Source organism: Aphelocoma coerulescens, chromosome 1 (genome assembly GCF_041296385.1).
Source record: "Aphelocoma coerulescens isolate FSJ_1873_10779 chromosome 1, UR_Acoe_1.0, whole genome shotgun sequence".
Taxonomy (NCBI): domain Eukaryota; kingdom Metazoa; phylum Chordata; class Aves; order Passeriformes; family Corvidae; genus Aphelocoma; species Aphelocoma coerulescens.
In genome coordinates, this window is record NC_091013.1 from 19,914,577 (window position 1) to 19,930,195 (window position 15,619).

At 38.8% G+C, this 15,619-nt stretch overlaps 1 protein-coding gene across 1 annotated transcript in view; it reads left to right on the plus strand.

Annotated features, from left to right (window-relative positions):
- Nucleotides 1-948: 948 nt before the first annotated feature.
- MID1 (midline 1) overlaps nucleotides 949-15,619 on the plus strand; it is a 241,882-nt gene continuing 227,211 nt past the window's right edge. Inside the window, exon 1 of the mRNA XM_069003727.1 lies at nucleotides 949-1,024. The gene's annotated coding sequence lies outside the window, so the exon portion shown is untranslated. The remainder of the gene's footprint in view (nucleotides 1,025-15,619) is intronic.

Sequence of the window (15,619 nt, forward strand, 5' to 3'; positions counted from 1 at the left end):
AGTGACACATAATTTCCCCTGTAATTAATTAATTAATTACCTGCTGAAGTTCTTCAGGACAAGCAAGTTGTATTTGCAGAAAAGGGTTAGCAAGTAGTGAGCAGGCAAGACGATGAAAAAAATATGTGAAATACATATGTCACTTCTCTGCAGAGTGTGACACAGTTCTTGGTACTTCCTCTATCACTATTTCCCTGTTTAGGTAGGGGTGTGTCTGTTAATGTATTGCAATCATACACTTCTGACAAAGACAGATCTGTCACCAAATGCTTAACTATTACGTTGCATAGAAAAGGAACTGGGAAAGAGTAAAACAAGCTTTTCTTACACTGCATCTTTCCATTGATACCAATTATGTAATCCTCATTTTCTAACCTTTTCACATAACACTTTACATATGGTAGTCTTTATATGGAAACTCCAATATTGTGGGAGTTATTTTAACTTTATCAGAAGGTGTATGCACAAACCTTTGTCACCTTGTAGTACATACACATACCTTTGTCACCTCCACTTTTCTAGGATGAAAATGTAGGCTGAGTGTTCTGTAAAATATTCAAGTGTTAATGTAATGCTAACATAGTACTCAGTATTGCTATGGCTTTAAGTAATGGAATAACTACATAGGTGCTAAACTACTGCAAGGAAACTGTTCTCCCTTCTGAAGACCCTTCACAATGCCTTGCTGGGCAAACTTCAGGCGCTCGGACCCATTTGGTATCTGTGGAGTTAACTAAGCTAAGCTTACTTCCAGTTAGCCTCTGTCACCAGGAATGCAATTTGTGTTTACCTATATAAGGAAACCTGTTCGACCTAAAGGAGCTCGGCAGGGCTGCCTGTGCCTGCGAGAGGGGCGAGGGCGAGCGCGCTCCGCGGAGGGCGGGCGGGCGGGGGCAGGACCGGACCGAGCGCACCCCCGGCGGCGGCACCGCAGCGCCGCGCCCGCCAGGGAAGGACTGTCCCCCCTCTGCTTCGGCTTCTGGAAAACAGAAAAAAACTGTCAGGGGCAAAAATGGAGAAGCAGGTATGTCAGGCGGATCCCCGCAGCTGGAGGGTGGCGGGGCCGGGGTGCGGAGAGGGTCGGAGCGAGACTTGCCCTTCCAACTGTTGTTCCCTCCGAAAGCGGCTGGTGAGTTCCGTGGGGGCTGCGGTGCTGCGGGAGCAACTGCCGTAACTCATCTGACATTCCATGTGCTCCTAAGTCGGATGCACCTTCGTTTTACTGCAGAGATTCTCAAACTTTCTTAGCTCTGATGGAACACAGATGTGAGCTGCGGCTGGAAATAAAGCTGAGATGCTTCGGTCAGTTGGCTGGAGCACTGCAAATCCGTGGTGCTATCACCCTAGTATGTGGGGGAAAAGAAGTTCTTGACATGTTTATTGTTTGGTTTTGGTCTTTTTAACCTTAAAAATGCACATTTTGTAGAAGGTGCACTCCTTTACCATGTTTTGGTGTATTTTATATGAATGTGTGTGAGTGCAGCTAAGTCAGCATAGCTGGAATGTGTTTGTTAGAATACAGGGAGTTCCTGTAGTAATAAAGATTTTGCAGTGAGTTAAAAAGTAAGCTTCAGGTACTGTTATAGGAAATATAAGCTAAACAGGTTCTACTACAATAGGGATTACCCAGTGAAAAACAAGGATTTGTATTTCTTAGGAAGTATTTGCAGAGTATGATAACATTTTTAAAACAGTCTTCCAGTAAAATCCTCACAAAGATGGAGAAATTTTTCCCTGAAGATTTTACTCAGGATATAATGAAAAATAAAGTTGAAAACCAATTTCAAATAGATTTCTAGCTGTAAGAATACTGGTATGCAGTCCTTCAGGACAGTTTCTGTTAAGTAGCAGCATGTTCATTGTGGAACTTTATTTAAGTTTTCTGCTATCATGGTGTAAAACATAGGAATGGAAAAATAATTTCAGTTGATCTCTTGGAGTACCTTCTAAGGAAAAAAAGGTGCAGAGAACTAGTCAGAAACAGGTGGAGTGCATTTTCAGAATGATTTTGGTTTTTCTAACATTGGAGACTGATAGACATATGATTACTTTCCTCTTATTTTCATGGTTCTTCATATTTATGTGTGCACAGGCATGTGAATGCACTAGTAATTGGAGAGGTAGCTACATCTTTCCTAGCAGTCAAAGTGGGAAAGTGAAATGCCTAGGAGGTTAGAAGCTTGCAATAAAGATTATTATTATTTAAAACCCCTCTTCCTTCTAAATAGCTGTAACTTTTATGAAATAATGTCTCCCTGAGATTAGTAATAGAGTATTACCTGGTTACAATTAATTCAGAATAAGGAAAGAATTAAAAGTCAGTTGTGTTCATACAGATTCTCATTCATTTCTGTGTAAGATTTTTCTTAACTCCTGACTTTGAATGTTGAATGAGGTTTTAATGGGAATGACACAGGGATAGCCATAGTTATTTCAGTAGAGACTTTTATAGGAGCTTCAACACCACAAAGTAGATAGCAAGTTCCTAAATACCTATTTCAGGGCTGAAGCTAGTGGGTTTGTTGTCATGAATCATCTTTGGTTGTGGTGGAAGTCACCACAGCAAAGAAAGCAGGGCTGGTGGACCAGAGCCATAATTTCTTGTCGCACTTCTCATCCTGGTGGTTTTGTTTTTATTTGTATTGTACCTTTATTATTTTGAATTGAAAAGGACCACAGAGAAAGGACTTTTAGCAGGGCTGTTAATAATCAAAGTGTGAATTTAAAGGGCAGGAGAAGACTCCAGGGAAACATGCCCTTAAATCACCTTTTTCAAGTCTCTGCAGTAAATTGCATGGCCCCTATCAGTTTGTCTAGCTATGTTGCAATCATTAATGGTCTTTTGATTTCCCAGTGCAAAGCAGGGTAGAAACGTGGTTCAAAGTCTCTACAGTATATTCTGGGTTGACATGAGCTTACTGTTTCCCTAGATCTGAGCAGCCATCCGTGTGGCCATGCTGGTGCAGGGCTGGCCAAGGCTGCAGCCTGCCTGCCCCTTAGTGAGCTTTGTGGGTGTGACCCTTTCAAGGGACACAAGAGGAGGAGTTGTTTCTCACCCCTTTCAGCCACACTGCCTGCCTCTCCCACCCACAGGAGATGTGGCTTCAGAGCTTGCAGTGTCACAGTGGGATCTGCCTAAAACCAATGTCTGGCCCGGGGTTTTACCTCAGCTTGGTGCTGTGCCTGTGTTGCACAAATTTCCATTAACCTGGATGCATGAAAAGCAAATTCTTTTCAGACCAGAACTGATGGTTCGAGATATGTCCCAGGGAAATTTTATCCTTGTTTACAGTGAGAAAAGAATTGCAAAGTCAACAAAGCAATTTAAAATATGGGATAGACCCTTTGCTTTATCTGAAATCACAAGAAAATCCAGTTGCTATGACTGGATGACCATTCTCTGGCCTGAGCTCCTGCAAATCAGCCCGCTACCCTAGGCATGGGTCTCTAACCCATGTTAATAGGGGATGAGCTTTATTCACTGATTTAAGAAGGAGATAAAGACATTCTGACCCGGTTTAAAGACTTTTTTTCATTCATTCAAGGATTCCTTTATATCAGTTTTAATGGCAGAATCTGTGTTCAGAGTGCAGTAATGGTGTTGTGTTGGACTGTACATTTTGAGGATGAATGTGTTGAACCCAGGCAAAGGCAATGAGCACATCAAGTCTGTGCATACACCTGTGATTCTAGCTTTAGTTGTGTAACTGAGACAAGACTGAATGAAAGCAGAAATACTTGATAGTATTGTTAATGAACCAAAATTATATTCTGCCTTCCTCTTGTGTTACTGATGGTTTGATTCATAAGAACTGCTATTCATTTGTCACTTTTAAACCACTAAGTGCTTTATGTATTTAGCACATACTATTGTAAAGTTTTCACTTAGAAATGAAAGAACATACTAAATGTCTGCAATGTTTTTCCACATTTAGTAATCTGCTCATCCTAAAAAAATTAGGGCACCTTTTTTTGTAGACTTGCTTGACTTGCAGCCATCACCTCATTTTTTTTCAGATTTGCATATAATTTGAAGCTGAGTGCTCTTACACATTTGCAGGAGGCAGTTGGGTACATCACGTTTCTTCCTGGTATTTTTACACTTATTCAATTTAAAAAAAAAAAAAAGACTAACCTTTCAAAGGTGTAACTGGAGAACTTGAAATAATAAAAGAACATGCTGTACTAGTTGCATGCTCCCTTTACGATTTTGTTAAAGGCTTTACCATTCCATTATGCTATCATTTTGTAGTGTAAGCATTTTATATGGCATGTGTGATTTCATTGCCCTTAAGTGACCTTAGTAAATTCCTTATTTCCCCTGAAGCACATACCTAATTGAAAATTGCCATCTGCAGTTGAAGAGCTCTAAGCAAGAGCTCTAAGAATAACTCAAGGTGGAAATGGGTGTCCAGAGAGCAAGGCAAAATCACTTTTTCTGTAGCATTCACTGTATTGCATGAAGTAAAGTGTTTGCTTTGAAGATGAACGGTAAGGAATTACAGGAAGGGCATCTTTATCTGTCTGACCCGTTCATCTGCCTAATGCTGCTCTCCAGAGATCATGTGATCTACAAAAAGCATGTGTTGCCTAATTTTTTTTAAACTTTTTTTAAAACTTGCCTCTCTTCTTTCAGCCTTGGGTAAATGTATTTGGAGTTTAAAGTTAAAAATATAATTTCAAACCTGAGCTGGGCTTTCTAGCCCAGCAACTGTCCTCACACTGCAGTGCCTTGCTTGGCTCTGCTGTGCCACTTTCAGGACACAGTTATGATGATTGCAGTCTGCAACCACAACCTAAAAATGAGATATCTCTGGCCTAGCACTGCATTCATTACAGCTCTTGTGAGTGTAAGTGCTTAAGAGTCATGAAAATGAAGGAGGCAAAAAGCTGGACAGTGTGAAGCTGAGGAATGGCTTAAGAAGGCTCTTTCTTAGATGAGAGAACATTAAATTGTGCTCTGGATTAGAAGTCTGTGACATCTGTATATTTGTTCACTATTGTGTAATGTAGTTGTTTAGGACAGGAAAAATACAAGTATTTTAATTAAAAAGCCTTGGGAAATGTAAAGCATGAAATGTCTGTGATGAAGATGTAAAGTTTTTATCCTATCTTCCTGTGTGTTTGTTCATTCCAAAAAGCTCAGAAAACTACTGGGCTGAAAATTAAACCTCCACAAATTCTCTAGTCCTGTGTTATCTTGCAAGCAGTCTTACTTATGAAAGCTCATCCTTTGAATCTCTTTTTTTTTTTAATGCATTAATTCCAAGTTATGTTTCAAAACCATTTATCAGGGTCAGAGCTTCAGAATGCACACTGCTTTGAGACTCATAAGGGGAAGGTATTAAAAATATGTGACACGGGTTAGGGTCTGAGTTTACCAGCTGCTTAGGATGTATTTCCCTGCTGTTTTCATGGGGTTTTTTTCTTTCATTAAAAATATTAACATTAAATCTAGGTTTTGATGGTGTAGCAAGAAATCAAGAGAAGACAAACATTTCATTGCAAATTTGGTGTGGTTCCATATTTTAATATTTTTTTCACATGAAATATATTTTATGTTCAGCAAGATATCTAGAAATATACTTGAGTCAAAAAGTCTGTACAAAGGCAAATGCATGTTTCCTGATCTAGCTATATCTATGATTGTAACGTTTAATTTCATATGCATCTAAAGTCTGAAGTTACTATTTTCATATGATTGTGTGCACAGAGACTGGAATAACTGGTACTTGCTTTTAGGTAAATCAGTTAATACTCAGGATTCTCCTTCAAAAAATTGAGATCTTCCATTTATGGGTTCATTAGGGGGTAGAAGTTATGTTGAACTCTTTTCTTTAGTAGTTTCACTTAATGCTGGTTTTGTATTGATCCTCTGAGAGATGGATTTAGGGAGATGGCATACAAAAAAAAAGACAGTTTTTTTATTAGATGTCATTATATTAAGTACAGCTTCATTTAGCATTCATGATGCTCACATTCAGTGGTATGGATGAAAGGTCATTTTTGACCCCTCGTGCACAGTTGCAGTCACTGCAATGGGTTGAGAATGCTCTGCTTGGTGACACACTGGATTGCAGAGTGCTCAGGGTATCAGTTTGAAAGTGTCATGGCTTGTCTGCTGTGCTCCTCCAGGGATGCATGTGCTCCTGCTGCTGAGTTTCTAACACTTCTGTTTTGTAGCTGCCTAGCCTGGAAAATTCTGTATAAAACCTCAGATCTGGCCTCCTGAGGTGGATTTTTTTGGATAAATTTAATTTCGCTGGGTATGAAACAACATTAATGTTCCTGCTGTGTTAATTCTGTAAAATGAGTGGTGGTTTTACTATACTGTTCATATCTTAGTTGTCTCCTTCATGGGAAATTCCATCCAATTTTAGCTGAGGAGTTGAGGCATTAGCAGTTAATTATGAATTCTTGCCTTAAGTACAACGTTGTACCCAGGGTGGTTTGGGACATCCTATTGGTTGTGGGTTCAAAGTTGTGTAGCTGTGCTTAATGCTCCAGTGGGAAATTCTGGCTATGTTGCATTTTGCCTTTGATACGTTGCCATGCCACCACCGTTAATGTAGGCTTGGACTGCAAACATCTGTTTGCTTTTATTGTACATGTGTTGCTTAAGCTGTTCAGTTTTCAGATGATGTGAATCACTGGACTCAATGAGCATGTATGATTTGTTTAATAAATAAGCCTTAAGTTGTGTCAATAAAGTGTATGTCCTAAGGAATTATGTAAATGGTATACACAGGAGAGAAAACTGACAAGTTCATGTCTAGACTTGCAAGTATTTCATGTTTTAGTGGATTTTTAATGGTTTGGAGGGAGTCGCATAAATGTCAATACAGAAGGAAAGATTGTATGCATCCATATATCAGACAATAATGATGGGAACAGAGAAATGCACCTGATGTTAGAAAACAAAATGATGAAAATTCTACATCCTTCGTTCTAGAATCTCACCATATTTCTGGCATGAATGGAACACTTGTAAGAAGAAACATGCATTTTGATATCACTACATATGCTCTAGAGTGCTCTCTTTAATGAAAAGGGTACTTGGATTTGGAAATAAGTTTAGCTGTTGATCTCAGCAATTTTTCAGCAATACTCCATAGGTACATTGATGTTTCAGAGACCTGCCATGTTGGTTCTAGTGTGTACCATTCCACATTGCTGGAATGCACAACAAGATTGCTTTGGATTAATGAAAGTGAGTGAAATGACTTACAGTTGTTAGCTTGCATTTTAATTTTAGAGGTTAAGCAAATGTGCCTTGAAGGTTTAATTCATATGTTTCTGTACCATGAGGAGTCCAATTTGGACATTTTCTGTCACATGAGACCTAAAGTAACAAAACAAAAGGGGAAAATGGAAGATTACAGTTGAGCAGAACCATCAGCTGAAAGGCCTTTATTCACCCACAGATGTTTTAAAGTTGGTATGCGGAATTGCTATAATATGATAAAAACTAAAACAACAAGCTCTCTAGAAAGGGCTTGCAAAACCAAAAAGTTTAATTGATGGAGTCAGTATCATCTGCCAAGTTTCCAGTACAACACCCAGGCTGAGGGAGGTAGAACTAAATTTGAAAGTCACTAGCTGGCAAGCTGGTCTGAAATGAAGAAGATATAATGGAATCAAAAGAAGCATGAGTTCCTATAGTCGGACAAGAAAACATGATTTTTTTACAGAAAATGGGGAATGATTCAGTCAGCAGGAGTATCTGTGGGCTACTGCAAATTAGAAAATGAATGCAAGTTGCTGATGAGGCAAAATGCTGAAATGTGAAAGCCGTTCTGGGAGTCATTACTGAAGGTATGTATTATAAACAAGAGGATGAAAGGTAACCATTTTGCCCTGTTCTGTTGAGATAAATACCATCCTGAATTGTTCACCCAGTTTTATACGTGATAATTTAAGAAATACGCAAACAAACTGGAGAAGGACTAATGGAAAGCAAACCAAAAATTGTGCTAAGAAAATACGACATGGATTGCAGGAACTGAGTGTTTTATTGAAAATCAAGATTGCCAATGTCTCCTGTACAAGCATCTTATGAACTAATATTCTGTCCATCTGCCTTCACCCAGAGGTCCACGGAGGATCTGAGCTTTTCTTGCTGCCCACTGCTGCTTTCATGTGAGAACAGAAGGTGAACATGCCCAGTTGCAGCAGCCCCCCCTGAATCTGGAAACTCATTGGCTTTCTTATCAAAGTGCTACTTGCTCAGCTTGGTGAATTGCTGTCTAGAAAAGAGAATAAATAAAGCAGACATGGTTGTAAATACAACAGCATAATTGCTCTTCATCTCTTGAGTATGGAACAAAAGGCAATTTGCAGTAATGGTGGGTTTCATTAGATTCTAGGAAGAACTCTGCAGCTGGTATTTAGGCACTGTGATGTGTTACCCAAAGAAGCTGCCAGGTCAGTCTTTGGAGATTTTTCAGACAAATATTTTCAGAACAAAATATTTGTTGTGGAGGGTACAAGTGTAGTTGATCCTCACGGTGAGAAAGGAATGACTCCACAAACACCTTTTCAGATTTATATTGCTGTAGTTGCCTGCTTACATTGTAGTTGCTATGACTTTGGCTGTGTCCCTACCTTGAAATCTGGAAATGTTTTCCAATTTCAGACCCCAGCATGTCTCATATCCATGTCCCAATACCGCAGCAGTGCTTAAGCTGGGTCTGCATTTTCCTTTCCTGTCCAATTTACGCCTCCAGTTTCCATACTCTAACCAGGTGGTAGTAGATCAGCTGGTGTCTCACAGGTGGCCTTTACCTGTAAAGAGAAGCTTCAGCCTCAGATTGGGAGCCACCCTTTACTCCAATGGATTCTGATAGCATAGACTCACTGCTTTGGAATTTGGGAACACTGAATGACTACATTACTTTAGCTTTTACCCAGTTATTAGTCTCAAGAGTTATTGCCATGACTCCCATTTTAACATTAGCATTTAGTAACAACAAATACAGAGATTACATGAATGAATACAAAGCCTAATAAAATAATGGTAAAAGAATGGATAGTTACGTGTGAAACCACTGTCATTTGCTCTACAAAATACACCCGTTTCTCTTACTATGTAGATCATGTGATGTAGCCATGAAAACTGAAACAGCACAATCTCTGTAGATGCAAAGTAAGCAAGAACATAACTACTGTAAATAAATGTGTGCATTGTGTCAGTGGAGGAGAGAAGGCTGTTCTCCTGAGCACTGAATCTAAGCAGGAGGTAGATTGGATGGTTACACGACAAGGTTCTCCTTGGAGAGCAAATTTGGTTTGTTGTGTAAAATGTGTTATTGATGTGCTATGGGCAACAAATGAGCCCGTCTCCCCCGTTTGTGTGGCAGTGCTGAGTCATTGATTACAGGCGATCGATGCTGCGCACTGCGGTGCTAGACCCATTAAGCTCACTGTGAGAATACAAGGCATAGCATTCAATCAATAAGGCCCCAGATTAAAGGCAATGATCCAGGAAAAGGAGAATGTAAAAATAGAAAAACAGAGAAATGGAAGTGAGATTAATTTCATCTACTTGATACTTCCCATAACCTCATTCTCATGACTCAGCATTTCCGAAGTTAGCTCTTTTGTGAGATCATGATTCATGAGGTCTGTTTACTAAATGAATTCCTTAATGATGGTTAAATTAATTGTTAGTGTCTAATTCATGAAATGGTAAATGTTTAACTGTTGACCTTCCTAAAATTAGAAAATTAGCTCTTATTGTAATTTTAAAATATAGGTGAACATTTTTATTAGCAGTAAACGTTTTTTACTAACACAGGCATCCACTTGAATCAGTCCATCTGTTCACTTGTCTTTGAATATTTTATTCTGATTTGGAGGATGGTGAAAAGGTGTTACAGCAGAGATATCTGTTCACAGAACAACCTGCTTTCTACCATACTGTTCAAAGACATCTCTCAGTGGTAGAGCCTGAATATGATTCACTCCTCCTTTCACAGCTGGGGCTGTTCTTCAGAACTCTTTTCCAGGGCAGTATTTAGCCAGAGTGGCAAGACGGCCACTGTGAATTTCACAGCTCTCTGGGCAAAGACAATGTGGTTGACTGGGGACTTCATCTTGCAAAAGGGATGCCATAATGCATCCTACTCATTCTTGTTGGAAATTTACTGTCTTCCACAGTGGTTTCTGTCTTAATTCAATCCTCATTCTGAGCACAGAGGAAAGGAATGTAGTCTCAGGCAGCCAATGTGTAACTGTTAGAAAAAATACTTGGTTTTTGATGGCAATAATTACCACAACCATTAATTACTGTATTTTGGGGACAGAAGCATATGATTTCATATTCATAGGCAGCATCACTATATGACTCTCTTTCTGAGGTTTAGAAGTTTACCATCTAAAAATAATTTGCAAAAATTAAATTGAACCAGGCTACTAAAATATTCAGTAATTTTAGGCAACTGTATAGCCATATGTCTACTCCAACCCAGATTTTGACATATTGCCTGGAGTAAAATACTCTTTAAAAAGTTTGGACAGACTACATCTAAAGCTAAAACTTGTTTGAAAGATGACATTTTTCTGTGCAAGGTTCAGTATTTCTCCTAGACCAGGACTGGATCAGTGGTTTTTCATGGTTTTATATTCTGAAAAAAAAATCTCCTGAACAACAATGTCCAAATATGGAACCAATATTCAACAAAAAACACTCTGTACTTTCTAAAGAACTGTGTCTCAGCATTTTTCCTTCACTGAAATAATTTAACGCTAGATCGAGAAAGATGTGTGTTGCAACCTAGGTTTTGATCAACTTCAAGGTGTGTGAAGTTAAATTTTGACTGCTGTGCCTGTTGTAATCAGTACCCCAGACCAAGACCTACAACATTACAGAGGGTGATAGGCTGCCCTCTTCTGATATAGAGAAACTTCATTAACTTTTAGCCCCAGTGCATAGTTTCATTTGCTTCTGATTTTCTTTCGAGGGTGGTTGCCAGTTACTATTCTCCTGAGAGCTGGACAAAGCACATTGACTTGTAAGCACCACAAGAGTGCTTTAGGTTTTATCTACATTTTATTACTAATTTGCCCAGGAAATGCAAGATGTGTGCTAGAGACCTTTCCCTCTCCTGAAGAGGCAGTGCTATGGCCACAAGGTGATGTATCTGTGTGAATATAAACTTATTCCATCCTAGAGTGCCTGTGTCACTGGAAGAAAAATGTCACAAAAATCAGGACTTTGTGGTTTTCTTGTGAGAGCTGCTGCAAAAGGAAGGAGCTACTCTGGCTTGTGGGCCTAACTAATGTCACTCTTATGTTTTACATTATGAAGATGTTGACCCAAAAAATATAGGAATTTTTCCACCCACATGGAGGCTGCAAATGCAACAGACGGAAAACTAAGACTAAATCAAAATAGGCTTTCAACAGCCTTAAAAGCTCCTTGTAAAGGTAGGTGCCTCCATAGGCTTGTGGCACTTTCATTAACTTGGGCCTCCTGAATTATGAATATGTGGAAATAGCAACGAGGTTCTGAGATGTTTGTATAAGCATAGAACCTGATTTGTTTGTCTTGGATCTTTAAAAACCAAAGTTTGGCCAAATTAATCAGTCTTTCACTGTAATTGTTTGGTACAGACTCTGAAGAAGCCAGTGTTGTTTACACCTGGTTCCTAGGCCTCATGTTTAAGCCACTGTCTTTTTTCAGTAGAGGGTGAATCGGGATGTATTTGTTGAGCAGAGTGCTGGGAAGGTGAGAGTGTTGCACTTTCCCACCTAGGAGAGACTGCTCCCAAGGCCTATTCTTCTGTGCTCATGAAATCATATGGTCTAATTCCCTTGGAGGATTCTTTCTGGTGATATATCAGCTGCAGCTAAGGATTCCTTTCTCAGAATGATCAGCATTTTCAAAGCAGTAATATTAGTCTGCCTGCAATTCCTAGGGGAAAAAGGGTTAACTTATGAACTACAGGGAGCAGAGAGCCCTGTGTTCATGGGACCACAAGGCTCTGAACATATAAATTAATAGAATAGTCCATGAAAAGTGAGACTGACTTTGTTTTTAAAACTTGCAGGTGCGTAATGAAATCTCTCTGTATTATCAAAATTCATCAAAAGTAACCAATACATGAAAGAGCAGAGGGCAGTTTTTCTATTGTTTCCTATATTCACTTTTACTACCTGCCACTGTTTCCTTATGCTCTCAGACAGGTAGAACATTTTCTCATGTACCGTGGTAACCACTGTAGGCTATGTTGAACACTTATGACTGAAGCACAACTCTTCTGTTCTCAGTTGCACGGATTTGATTTTTCTTTTAAGTTTCTGTGAAACTGCAGGGAGAAAGGGGCTTTTAAGATACTATAGAAAGTGAAAGGATCTTGCCTTTTTCTGTCATGACTTGTTAGAAGCCCACACTTGGTTTTGGACAAAGGATTCCAGACAGCTGGCTTCCCTCCAAAGTAACTTCCAACTTTATTCTTAAAGGAAGAGATCCCAGGTGCAGCAGACTGAATTAATAGGGGATTTAATATGAAGACTATCCTTTTCTTTTTCTTCTATATCATGTTTCCTTTTTCTGTCTAATGTAAGATAGGTATAATTCCAATCTAATTTACAATTGCAATGGTAAGTACACTTTCCTTTTGAGTCTTCAGGAGAAAAATACTGCTGTGCTGAACCCCACTATCCATGAGTCTTACAGAACATAAGGACATCAGTTCTTCTGCCATTCTGCAAAGAAGACAAAACATCTTTCTGTTCTAAGAGAGAGTCTTCATCACATATGTTGTCCTAGAATTAAGATGCAAGCGAATAAACTGAAAAATAGGAACAAGACTTCCTTTTTCAATATGGTGTTGCTTTTGCAGTGCACTCTTTATCTGCCACAAATAAAGGTGGTTATAAGGAATACAAATGTCTGAAAAGATTTCAAAGGCACAAAAGAGGAATTATTTACAGTGTTTCATCCCAGCATCTATCAAAGAGGATGTTGAAATGAGTATTACAGAAGCACTCAAACTGCACTGATCAGCACACAAGAATTAATATATGGTGTGTGACAATTTTTGGGAGATCTGTATCCAATTATAAATTCCTCTTGGGTTTATGACTAACACTTATGGAGTAGTCTTCCAAGGGGAGTGGTGAAGCTCTGTGTACTCAACCATTGGGAAATGAGGTCTGCAAAGTGTTTGAAGGCTCCTCAGAAAGCAGATCTGAGAGGAGCAGTGGTGTGGATGTGATGACATGGTGGAGTCACCACATCTCAATTCTGACTTGTCAAATTTTGACAGTTGTGCTGATGCAGAAGCACAAGGGTGTGCCAAATTTATAGCATTCAGAATAAATGAACTACTTCCTCCATCTCTATTATTAGAGAATTTTCAGATTGGGGGTTTTATTGGTTATGTTTAATTTGGAAACATGCATTTAAGATTCAGGGGAAATGTGTGACAGTTTAACTAAGGATGGAATCACTGCTCAAAGCACAAGAAATAAGCTCTGAAGTAGCAAATGTCCCATCAATTAAATGACTGGTCTGTGTTATGAAAAATAGAAAAAAGGTGATAGGCCTGGTGCCTCTATTACATGGGGTGATATTAGAACCCACTGTGGACTTTGTAGCTTGTCTATAAAGAACATCTCAGCCACTTACTCAGAAATATGGCAAATAACCATATTACATATTTGCTTATGCTCCTGTGAGTTATTTAAATATTTCTTGTTCATGCTTTATTATTTTTTCATCTACACTTTTTGATTGAAAGCATGAGTTGGTCAAAATATTTACTTTGAAATATTGATTAATTTGGACTACACTTCTATTTTAAAAAGGCTCTTCAGTCTTAAGAACAGCCATTAAAATGGAGGATGTGGAGGAGAAACAGAGAAGCTGGCTTCAAAAGTGCATATGAATTTGCTCTGATACAGGCTCTCAGCATCATATTGAGTTATTGACAATATAGGATTTTAACCCTGAATTTGTCATGTCTTGAATAAGTGACTCACTCCCTGGCTGCTTTGGGTTGCTCCTGATAGCTTCTAATGTTATATTTTGCATAATAATCTTACTTATTTTTTTCAGAAGGACTCAGAGCACACAACTCAAGTTAGTTTTGTAAGTATTTTATGAGAGTCTGAAGTGAGTGAGTCTTCCTTTCTGTTGTTGATCTCTGCTTCAGACCACCATAAATTTACCTAGGTGTATAATGAAGCATTTCTGAAAGGAAAACATTTTTGTCTAGTTTTAAGTTTGTCAATATAAAGTATTTTGTCTAAAAAGTATTTTTTCCTGTGCCTCCTTTCTTTGCAGTAACATTAAAAAACACCCTAGTCTGTTGGATTTATGGCATAATGAAGCAGGCAAATGTGGTCCTGTAAGGCAAATAGCTCTTCAGCAACTACTCTATAAGGGAAGTTGAAGGGACGTTGTTTTATGTCAGACTGGTACAACTGGCAGCTTCTTATACAATGCTGTTATGTTCCTGGAACAAGTTCAAATGGCTTTTAATGTGGGGGCCCTAAACCACGTGAACTACCAGCTTTACTCTTAAGATCTACCACTCAAAAGTGACTGGATTAATAACAGGGCACCAATGTCTCTTTTGAGGCCCTTCTTTTGATTAGGATGGCCATCCTGATTTATCCACAGTTTTGTCAGCCTGTCTCCTTGTCTGGGATCCTGAGCATTTGTGCTCACTTTTGCAGATGTTGTTTTTGCTCAGGCTCTGATTCACTTTTTCAAGAAACCTGGTCATTGTTTGCTGAAAACCTGTTTATTTGGTAAACTTGACCTCTGGCTAAGCAAGGCTTGTAGCTTGTTAGGAATGAGGTTCTTTGAATGTAACAGCTTTACCTGTTGTTTTTCAGCTGTATGCATATGTGGTCATGCAGAGAAAAGTAGTATGTCACTCCCACTGTAATGGAGTGCTGTGCCTACAGCGAGTGTGCCTGCACCAGCTACATAAGCTATCTGTGATGAATTCAAATCACTGGCCAGATTTACAGCATTAAAGGACTTTCTCTCAGAACTAAGCAGTGCAAAGAAATTACATATCTTGCACACAAAGTTTCAGTGTTTAACAATTAAAAAGGGTTAAAGAAGGAATGATGATTTGTATTTATTTTGCAAAAGCACTGAAGCATGGGAAATGGGTGAAATGGAAGTAGAAGGACTCAAGTTAATTGCAAATATTACTTGCTATGTTAGGTCATGTGGACCAGAACACGGATCTAAGGCCCTAAACTTGCGAACATCTACACACTTGCTTAAATTTATTGCATAGTATAGCCCTGTGTAGGTTAGTAGATCTATGCTTGGCAATAAAAATAATCATGTAAGAAGGTATTCTTAGAACTGAAGCCTTGTATTTGATTCTCAATATATCAGAAAACCAGTGAAGGATATTGCAGAATAGTTTAACAGACCATACTGGCAACTAGATGATTTTGTTCATCTGAATTTTGAAGAGATGGCAAGGAGCCTATACATCGTAAAATGAAAATACCAGATTAATACCTCCCTGTAAGTGTAGCATTGAGTAAAGTATTGCTGCAAGGATGCAGAAAGACTAGAACACAAAATATTTTACAGATGTTACTTTTACCTTTTGTTCTTCCCACAGATCTGAGATTGCTCTTC